The sequence below is a fragment of the Tachysurus fulvidraco genome, chromosome 19 (assembly GCF_022655615.1).
Source record: "Tachysurus fulvidraco isolate hzauxx_2018 chromosome 19, HZAU_PFXX_2.0, whole genome shotgun sequence".
NCBI classification, from domain to species: Eukaryota; Metazoa; Chordata; class Actinopteri; order Siluriformes; family Bagridae; genus Tachysurus; species Tachysurus fulvidraco.
The window spans coordinates 6940839-6952694 of record NC_062536.1 but is presented as its reverse complement, the minus strand read 5'-3'; positions in this window follow the sequence as shown (position 1 = coordinate 6952694).

Genomic DNA, 11856 nt, shown 5'->3' with positions numbered 1-11856 from the left:
GACAGGTTCCTCTCAGAACAGATTATCAAACATTTACAAAAATGTGAGAGGTGTATTTACATAAAGTGGATATATATCTGTGTATATATGTGTTTATATCTAATAGAAAAAAAAAGACAGGAGGCAAATGTGTGAAAAATACTTCTCACCGTGTGTAAAAAGGGTAACGATAGATTATAGACATTCCCGCTTGCCGTTAGCGCTAATAGTTTCTCTGCACTGTAAAGTATAATTTCATTTCTCCTGCACCATAACGCTAGACGTCGCATGGTGTCAAATGATGTGTGTGTTTGTGAGTGTGTATGAAGCATGTTGTATTGCAGTATCTTTGGAGAGAAAACTGCTGTAATTTGAAGTCAAACATTGCTGCTGAGTTCATATGGGAAAACAGCAAAGGAGGGAACATGAGAAATGTGTCAATAGCACGGCGAAACAACGAGTCTGTAACTGCAAATTGAAAATACACACACACACACACACACACACACACACACACACACACACACACACACACACACACACACATTGTGGTGGCTTCATTTACATATGAATATGTGTATTATTAATAGTTTGAATGAAATGACACGTCAAAGAGCTGTTCAAATTCACGATCATTTTTAACTGTGACCATGAACTGTTACTTTACATGAATATTATTACAAGGACAATAGTTTTGACATGCTGCGAGATCGTTTTGTGAATAATAATAAGTTTTCTTTTGCTATTCACGGAATCTCATGGCTTATGCTGACTACTTAACCTCTCTCTAAGCTTTGAGTGGCACCAGATTGAAATCCAGCACAGATTCCATTTAAGGTGAAGGTCTTTCAGAAAAAAAGGTGTGACATGAGTTCCAGGTACTTGTTTTGTATACGTATAAATATGTAACATCTGCCTATCTTTCTGGGTTATGAAATATACATATATATGTATAGATTTTTCTAACTGGTCCCACTGCTGAATGTTGATTTTGCAGTTTGTGTCTGAAGCTCTGAGCTCAGAATGAAATATGTTTATTGGTTGTGCCGTTAGTGCGGTCTGCAAAGAACAGTGTTTCATTGGCCGTGACTTTCCCCGTGTGGGGATGTTGAGGTTTTATTTATGACATTGAAATTAATCAGTGGGGTAAGAGAATTTCTCAGTGCACACAGAGAGTGAGATGAGTGAGTTGAATATGAAAGTAACACAGATGTTTGGATGCTATGCAGTTTAAGGACACACCTCTGACGCCAACAGTGATGGGCCCTGAGGCAAAAAACATATTCAATTCAATTTGTATGGCGCTATGAACAATGGATGTTGACACGAAGCGGCTTTACAGAAATATTTAAATTTGTGATATAAATTCGAAAAATTTATTATGAGCAAGCCTGAGGTGATAGTGGTAAAGAAAAACTCTCTGTGCTGAATTGTGGAAGAAACCAGACTCAGAAGGGAAGCCATCTTCATCTAGGTGACACTAGATAGTGTGATTATAAAACATTTCCCTTCTTTAACTGTGACCTATAGGATCACAAAACGGAATTTATTCTAGTTTTAAAATAAAGTCGAATGTGTTATTAACTGTTAGTTGTTAAAGACTTATGAGTATAAAAGTTTCTATACAGTTATTGTTCTTTCAGCTGCTCCCTGTTCGGGATCGTCACAGCGGATCATGTGCATATTGCATATTGGAGCAGGTTTTATGCAATTCCTGATGCAACCCTCCCATTTTATCTGGGCTTAGGTCATGCATCAAGAGCTAGCTCTTCAGTGGCTTGGTGAATCAAAACCCGGGCTGTGGCATTGAGAGCGCAGGATCCTGCCACATGGACTACGTTTTATCTACAGTAAGCTATTGTTTTTCCAGGCTGTGCATGTAAGGCTGTCCTGTGGAGCAGAATGTTATAACGTTGGTGGTTGGATTTACAGTATATAAGAATCAGTCATTTTACAGGTGCAATCCAGGGGTCACAAATTCTGAAAGCCTGACGAAGCATGGTGATTTTCCAGTCAAAAACCTGTTGGTTAATTACAGGGATTTGTCTGAACAATCAACAAATCATGAACACCAGACCTGAATCAATTAAACTTTCCTGCCGTAAAGATGTCGTTTTTGAAAAATCACACTCTTACACACAATATCATGCTACAATCTCAACCGCATATATGCAGGTTAAGGAGCTTGAAGTAAGAAGAGTTTTGAAGTAGTTGGAGGTGAAATCGGTTGACATTCAGTTACATTTGAACTTCACAATTCTCAAAGCATTATCTACAGTGGATATTGAAAGGGCTGCACTACCCTGTGAGAAATGCAGGTTTTTATGATGGAAAAAGTAAAACCAATTTAAAAGCTGTCAGATCTTTTTCCATCTTTAATGTGTTACAGCGAGCAACAAAATTCAAGTGAAAAACAGAAACATTTTTCGAAGTAAAAAAATCGTACTTAAAATAAAGGGTCGCCCACAACGTGAGTGTCAGATCAACTCTACAATTAATGCTTAAAAGTAATCATCATACGGCTGTCATCAGTGACGTGATAAGGGTTAAGCTCAAAGAAAGATCAGTTATTTCTGTAGGATTTTCTTAACATCTTATTAACATCTGCTGAAACCATGTTCCAAAATGAGCATGCAAAGAATTTATATCGCTTAAAGTTACCGATAAAAAGAGGAGTACAAAAAAGAATTTCCCAAACTTCCCCAGGTACCATGGAGCACCATGAAGACAGGATGAACATACATTCATATGTAAATGAGAAAAACTGGGCACTGCAGTGACTTTACTGAGAAGAGGACAAACTGGTCAAACAAGAAGCCATGAAAAAGACAACATAACTAAAACAATTTCACTCACTGCTGCAGAGGTCAAACCCCACATAGACATCCTAAAGACACAAGATTACCACTAAGAAACCATAAAGATTGCTTTGGCTTTCAATTTCCAAAAAATAAATAAATAAAACAGCTTTGCACTCAGGTCTCTATCAGTGAACAGTTGATAACTTCAACCATACAGACTTTATGTTAAAACTCATTTCCTGGTTAAAATGAATAAAATTGCACTTCATACAGTACAGTTATGGAAAGGAAATGTTTATAATCGTACTCTCTGCTTTCCTTTTGAGTCTGGTTCATCTTAGGGTTTCTTCTTCATATCAACCCTCACCATTGTTACTTCTGGCTTCCTCATAAGGAACTAGTTAGTTATGTCCTGAATTTCTTTCTTTCTGTAAAAATCTGCTATGTGAAAATGTCCAGTGTTAAATACAATAGAATTGAACTGATATTTATATATATATATATATATATATATATATATATATATATATATATATATATATATATATATAAAAGGTCCATAATAATATTTCAGGTCCAGCCAAACCCTTGTTACTAAAACTGCCCAAGTCGCTGGCTCACAAGTTTAATCCCTTAGGACCCTAAATGATTTTGCACAAAGCCTGTGTAGTTGCTTTTCCATTTCCATTTTTTCGTAAATAACCCATTAACATTTTGTCGCCGATAACGAGCTGTAAGTGAAGTAGTTTATGGGCTTTTACAAATGTGGTGCTAATGGAAGATGGAAAAATGCTCTGAGATTTGCAATGTCAAAAATGGAACACGTCAGTATGCAGCAAACTTTCCCGAAATAATGCATGACTAAAATAAGTCTTTTTAATTGTTAATGCCACCACAGAATCGTGTCGCTATACAGTCTTGAGCCTGAAGTAATGTTAGCTTTTGGTTCTTTTTATTCACTGTGACAATGCTATTTATGTCTTTCCCTTCCAAACCTCAAAAGAGATTAGCTCAGAGTTTTCAGCAAAACAACAATTTATTTCAAAGTTTGTAAATGTACTGTATGTGATCTGTTTACTTCACACGTTTTATTCCCCCAAACTCAGTTCCATAAGTAGTCTTATTATCTACCTAATTACCTGTCAGGTATCGAGGATAAACACAGTTTGTGTATTCTGCTGCTGGTTAGCATATTTAAAAGCGAACGATTAAAGCTGTTGACACACAAGTATACAAATACACTTGTTAATATACACTGTTTCACAACCTCGCATTCTTTCTTTACCACTATAGAATGGAAAAAATACTAAATCACTGCATGTTGTATATTTGATCAGTGTTTAACCTTGCAGTTAGAGAGATCGGTATTAAAATAAAACAATATTTATTCAGAAAAGAGGGGGAAAAAAAACAAAGTGATTTGTTCAGACAGGTCAGTTAGATGTTTGTGTTGGTCCTTGCTTTCTTGTTCACATTAGACTCATACAACTGGAGTAAATGCAGAACAGTATGCAATTACTGCATCGGTATGTTCGTATATAGTGGCAGACAACAGAGGAAAGCTTGAGAAGAATAGTTACATTGTCGGACATGTCTGGAGCGATTGTGCATTGAGAAGACTGTGCTGGATGTGTAACGTCAGCCATAATCCTCGACTCTGACTCATAAAGCTACCAGTTAGTCTTCACCAGTTAACCTATTACAAATGAACTTCTATAGGAAATACACATAACATCACAGCGCCACTCTGCTCTCCAGCATCATCACTGCACTCCAACTTATCTGCAAAATCTGAGCAAAAATACAATTCCAATCAGTATAAAAAAAAAACCTGCCAAAGTGAATTGCAAGACCCAAAAGCAAGTTCATTACTGCATACAGATTTATTTCTGCAGCGATAGTATAAAAGTTAAGAAGAATTTTTGGCAATGCAAGATTTCTGAAGGTGAGCTGTTGTATCTGGCACCACGATGTTAACAGCAAATCGTTTAAGTCATGAGGTAGGGCCTCCATGGATCGAGCTTGTTTACTCAGCACATCCCACAGATGCTTGATCAGTTTGAGATGTGGAGAATTTGAAGGTCAGGTCAACTCATCTCAAACCATTCTAGTGAGGGTGCATAATCCTGATGAAAGGGGACACTACCTTAATCGAAGTGATCAAACTTAATCAAAGTTCTTCACCTATGACTGATCAGTGTTTCTTACAGCAATTCATGTCCATATTACATGGTATAGTTTATCATGGTGACACAAGCTCGATTTGCTGGTCACCGTTGGTGTGTCACTATTTTATAGGATACAAGCTAAGTTTTGAATTTGAACTGTGTTACTACTAGTTTCATGGTCATAAATGAACACAAGGCACCTCAGTAAGTGGAGCAGCACAACAGCAGGTGTGACATTCAACGTCTACCCAAACAGCACTAATTCCCAAAGATTTTTTCCAAAAATGTGCAGGTGGTATTTCCTTCCAGTACCTGCTTTATGAGTAGATGTCAAAAAGTTCCATTTTATACAACATTAATTATAATGACCCACTTCAGCAATCAGTCTGTATTGATTATTGTCTGTTGGCATGTTTCCTGCATTAGCCTGATAAATCCTTCCATTTTTCCATCCATCTTCTTATTCTACAGAGGGTCATTGGGAACCTTTAGTTTATAGCGAGGGACTCAGAGCACAAGGTGGAGTACACTGCGTATTGGGTGCCAAATTATTGCAAGCACAAGGAAGAACACACACACACAAACACACACAAATCCTGGAAGCACATAGAGATCATCCACAATGCACAAACACCGGGTGGAGTTTAAAATCGATCCCCCAACCTTGGAGGTGCAAGCCAAACATGCTAACTGATAAGCCTTTTTTTTTTTAGCTGTTTCTGGAATTTTGATCCAGAAAACAAATAAGAAATGAGCTTGTTCTTCTTTAATCTGCCTTGAGATTTTTGCCTGAACTTTTGTACTGAATAAAAATCGATATAAGATGCCATTCACACGTACTCGTGTGCCAATATTTAAAAAAAAAAAAAAATCACTCCACACTATTCTTAAGAACGAGAGAATATTGGAGCTGATTTGATTGGAAATGCAATCAGCAAAAGCATGGGTAGGACGTGCAATACACCTAATAATGAATTCATCCCCCCCCCCCCCCCTTTGTGCTCTGCACAATGTCATCACTGGCACTGTTGTTTACATTGTGATGTCATGACTTTCTTTTTTTTTTTTGGGCATGATCAGAAATAGCAGGGAGATTTCTAGCTTATTAGTGATTAATTGGAAAGAAATCCAGTAATCTGCCAATTTAGTGTAAACCTGTTAGGGAGAAAATCAATCATCTGCTAAACTGGAACAATAAGAACTAAAGTAATGGAGGAAGTGAATGGGAACATTCAGGGAAGGGGCTTGGTGTGCATTGACCTTTTCAGCAGCCATTCAGACAGTGTGACCTTCTATAGAACCGGGTCTAGTTTCTAAATTGGCCATTAAATGGTCTTGTTATTGTAAAACAAACAAAGTGCACGAGGCTCCATCCCTCCTCCCAGTTTAGTCTCCCTCAGTGAAATAGACAAAGGACAAAAATGGTTGACATTCTAATTTAATCCTTGTAGCGTTTTCCGATTTTGAGCAGTCAAAAAAGAAAGAAGCAGGACTATCACAGATATGGTGTCTTTTTTTTAATCTGCATGAAATAGTACAAGTAATCTTGCAGTAGAGCAAGACCGAGATTAATCTTAATCATGTCATGTTAAAAATGCTGATTAGTCATTTATGCAAACTCATAGGTAAGGAAATTCCCCTCAATCGATTACAATAAAGAGATGACATGACAGGATGAAGATCGTTTTGCTTGTACAGGAACCCGAAGTCTGTATTTTAGTAAGACAAAATGTATTAAGACATTTTTGAGACAGCAATCTGTCTCAAACTCCACCTGAAGACTGCTCGGCTAATACACTCCAAGTGCCAAGTTCATACATTACAGCGTCTCCATTTTCTGTACTATTAAGTGGTCAGTAGATGTTCCTACTACTGGCCATAGTAACATCGTTTATCAGTGGGGATTATGCAAATAGCATACTAAGTCCAATGTTGCAGGATACACCCATATCTGTCTCTCCTTCACTGCTCTGATGATAAGTAAATAATCAGTAGAATCATACCGTTATTATGTCCCTAATTTAGCCACTTAAAATAGAATATTTTTTTACCACATACATAACCATACAAAGTACAAAATGTTGTGAAATGCTGTAGCGAATATAACAATTAAAATTAAAAGAAAAAAATGGTAGTTCTTTGTGTTGTCCTGTAACCTACGTACAGTATATGAAGGATCTTCTCCTCATTATCTCTGTGTTTTCCTGCATGGAGCAGAAGTGCTTCCCTGACCGTAACAGAGAGAAGAGCCCATTTTCAGACAGCCGAGGTCCTTCATTATCTTCCTGGCTCTGGTCCTGCAGGTCAGGGAGCTCGGTGTTGATGATACGCTCAGCTGATCGCACCACTCTCCAGAGAGCCGTCTATGCTGATGGTGCTGTTCCCTAACCAGGCTGTGCTGCTTCCCTTCAGTAGGCTCTCAGTTGTTATTGTCGCACTGTCATCATGCACACACTACAAAACCTCCAGTGTTTTCTTTTCATACGTTGACAGCCGTTCATGGTTTCAGATAGAAATGGGGGAGCAATTGAAATTGTTTATACACATTTCACTTCAATTTGCATTCACCAGCAATGACAGTTACGTTCCTGGGTGCAGCCAAAGCTGTTTTTATCAACACTGTGCTATCACAAATTAAAGGGCAGAGCCACATGCCAGGCTCGTGAACTGTGGCAAACATCAACACATAAAGGAAAGAAGAAGAAGATTGATCTTGGGCATTCAGAGAAGCTGTTACTGACTGATCTATAATTTTGTAACAGAAAGCTATTTTGCTTGAAAATGTTTGTTATATTCAGAGTAAATTAGATATTGATTTCACATTGGCAGGACAATCAAAGCTCAGGATTTCAAGTAAAATAGAGCTGCTCGTTTATATTTTAGTGGCTGTGCACTTACAAGTTTATGATTTGTTGATTATAGGATGAAACATGTCATTAAACAAATGCTGTACCACACATTGTTGGTTTAAATGGGACAAACTATGCAGTCTTTCTGGTAAAACAGATGAAATATCCTGTACTGAACATTGCTTGTTTATTACAGCTGTGAGCTGCTCCAGATTTGCACTGATTCATCCCCATATCTTCCTTGATAAATTTCTAATCACACCTCCTGACATGCATGAAACCTTGGGGGAAGTTCTGGGGAAGCAGCCATCACTCTTTAGTCATGTTGGAAACTCGACAAACAGATATTTTCCTTTAAAACATCGAAATGATCTGACCATTTCTCTCCATGGAAGCCACTCAGGTGCTTGTCCGGTCTCTTAACATCCTGAGATTGGGCTATTGCACCTCGTTCCTGGCAGGTCTTCCCCTGTGTGCCATCAAACCCAGGCACCTGATCCTGAATGCAGCTGCACACCTGTTTTTTTATTTATTTATTTTTATAAAGTTCTCCCACATTTTCTCACCATTTCTGCAATCGTTCCACTGGCATATTTAAAACTCTATATCACGGCTAAAAAAAAAAGGTAATGAACCATTACACCACTGAACATAAGACACACCTGCTCTGCAACACAACCCATCGAGTAACAAATGTGGCTTCACTTGACACACCAAGACAGAAAAAAGAAATGCATCAGATTTCTTCTCTTCTTCTGTGCTGGCATCCAGGTGAAAGTCTCCTAGCTGTCTGAATTACTGAATCTTCGGATTTTGTTTGCACTCGTTTTCTCAGCTTGTACTAATTCTCATTTCCTCCAAAATCCCTCTAAAAGACAGATGGCTTAATAGTGTTCATTTGTTGACCGTGACACATATGTATGTAGAGATATGTTTTTATTCCTATGTCCTTTAGTAAGAATCTCTGCTATGTAATGGAAATGAAAGACTTCACATTCTGAGGGCAAAAATGGGTAGCTTACACAGCTCTGGGATAGAAACTGGGATAGACAGTAAGCCTGTTAGTGCATGACTAAGTGGACCACGGTGGACCACTAACTCCTTCCGACTTAACCCTGAGGGTAAATTGAAACAGATGGTGGCTGGAGTGATTGGGATCCCTAGTGATGCACAAGGATCTCCTAAGACACCTCCTTACTGATATCTAAGCATGTACCGGCACATGTACTGTAGTCCATTTCCTTCTACTACTGCTTTAAATAGCTTTAAGCAACATTCATTCATTCATTCATTTTCTACCGCTTATCCGAACTTCTTGGGTCACGGGGAGCCTGTGCCTATCTCAGGCGTCATCGGGCATCGAAGGCAGGATACACCCTGGATGGTGTGCCAACCCATCACAGGGCACACACACACTCTCATTCACTCACACACTCACACACTACGGACAATTACTTTATACAACAGCGCAGCATTGGTCAGAAGGTGTTGATTCATTCTGAGACATTAATGGTCATCGGTCCAGCTGCCCTCTGTCTTTAATCAGTTTGTTTGATTAAAATTCTGTCACAACACTATTGCATCTGTTTTACCTCTTACAAATGTTACCGTGTACAGATCAGCTCTGCACTGTCACACAACATTATGTCTCTTGTCCTATGTTAGTCATTACTGCACTGTTTACACAGGTTTGCACATACAGACTTTATGTATGTCCTGTATAGTTCTGTTGTTTTATGGTCCTGGAAGAAGGTTGTGTGTATTTATAACAATTATGTTGAAATGACCATAAAGCTAGTTGAGAAGCTACAATAGGAATAATTATTAATAACTGATAATAAATCAATGGTGTAGATAGGTTTGTGATCAGTGTCTACATTTTTCTTCGCTCATACAGTATCAATAGCTGAAGAGGAGCACCCAGGCTATCTCGCATGCATTTCACACACACACACACACTTGTAAATGAAAGTGCTTTCTATGAAGACATCCCTCCCTCACTTCCTGCCTTCCTCCCTACCTCCATCCTAGAAGCTCTGGGGTGTCTTGCTTTTTGCAAGTATAAAAACCCTTATTTCTCTTCTGTTCACGTGTGCTAGCTGTATGAGCACGGCTCCAGCTGTGCTCGAAACCTTACATGATCTTCTTCATCATTTCTTAATCATAGTAAGAAAAAGGGAATCTGGATTTCTACACACATAAGAACATTTCCCAAAGTGAAAAAGTATTACACTAAATGGTTCCTGCTCCACACTTTGACAAATAGGGCTGGTAAAACTTTTATTTTTTTTAATCAAAGAGTCAAGTGAACCTTTGATCACAGGCAGGAACCGGATGCCCTTAGAGTGAGAATCAAGATGAACATTCTAACATATCTCCAAGAGGAAGCTTTATACTTTGAAAGCAGCTTGAAGAAAGGTTTACGGTGGCCGTCTGAATAATAAGATCTTCTAAGACCTGGAGGCTTTTAGAAACCTATATGTAAGTGTGCAATTTACAGCTTTCGAGGGGCAAATAGCACTCATAAGTTTAGCTGATAAATTAACCTTCAGGGAAAAAAAATACTAGCAGAATACATATGGTGTTAGTTTAAATTTAAGCTTTATGCTTGTGCACTGAAGCTATGTACAATGTATCTTCACTTCCTTCACTTACACAGTTACACTAAGCATCTGCAAACCAATTTGTCTTAAATTTTGAGGGATTATTCTACTGATGGCAAGATGAAGCTTCATCAAGTGTTTCAGCAAACTGTGTGGAAAATGGTTCATTTCTTGTGGCTTCTACTAGAGGTGTAGCATATAAGGCTGTGTGGCTTAGGAAATGGGTTTTTTTTGACAGCACCATGTGTGGGTGTGTGTGGTGTTAGTTCAGTAAGGGCCAAAAATACTAATAAGTGGTGACCAATGTCAAATAATGCTTTTTTTTTTTACACAAAAGTGTGACATTTCCTAGACACAGACTCTTAATTTAATAATACATGTGGATATACTGTATGTATATGGAGATATCTTGAATATCGAGGTATCTGTGCTAGTACGGTATATGCACCCAAGTTGCACAGGTTTCATAAGTCTGCAAAATCTACAACAGAATTGTGTGTCACCTGGACTGTTACAGTGTTTATTTAAAAATGGGACTGAATATGCTTGTATCTACACATGGTCATAGTTTGAAACAGGCAAAATTTGAAGTTTGAAGTCATTGTCCATAACTCCATTACTTCAGATCAAGCATCAAAACAGAGCTTCATACGACATGACCCGTCCTTCTCGGCACAAGATGTAGCACCTGGTATAACCACTAACTTGTGGTGCTCTCAGCTAACAACGCAATCAACTAATGGGGTCAATAGCGGTTCAGTGAAAAAGGCTTGGAATTAGATCACAAGGTTGGGGGTTCAAGCCCTATCCCTGCCAAGCTGCCACTGTTGGGCCTTTAACCCACTTACCTCCAGGGCCACTGTATCATTGCTGGCCTTGTGCTGTGACGTTAACTTCCTAACAGGCTAGACTATAAGAAGAAAAGAATTTCACTGTGAAAACATGAAATAAGAGAATTATTATTAAAATATATTTTAAGCTCAAATCTGCAAATATACTGTCTACTCTCACAAATCAGTCCCATCCATCAGTCTAATTCACAAATCTCACTTTGCAGAATGAAAGCTCACAGGTAAATCACTCACCTTTATTATACCGATCACTGAAGGCTTTCCTTCCTGGAGATTAATAAGCACTTTCAGACGGTTGACTCGTTGTATACTAGCAAATCGAATTGCTATGCAAGTCATACACTGACATTCACAATATCAAATTCAATTCTAGAGTTGGGTTGGACTCATAATGGCTCTTTTCAAATGTGCCCCATTACAGCGGGCTTACGGTCCCCACTTACTAGGAACCTTTTCTTCTTAGATTTATATAAAGAGAACATTTAGTATTCGGCCTAAGGCGAGGTGAGAGTTGAGAAGTGACATTTGAGGTTTGAATGAAAGGAGCTGCAGACAGAGAGAATCAGAGCGATATACCCAACACAACTGCCTCATTAAAATCTGTG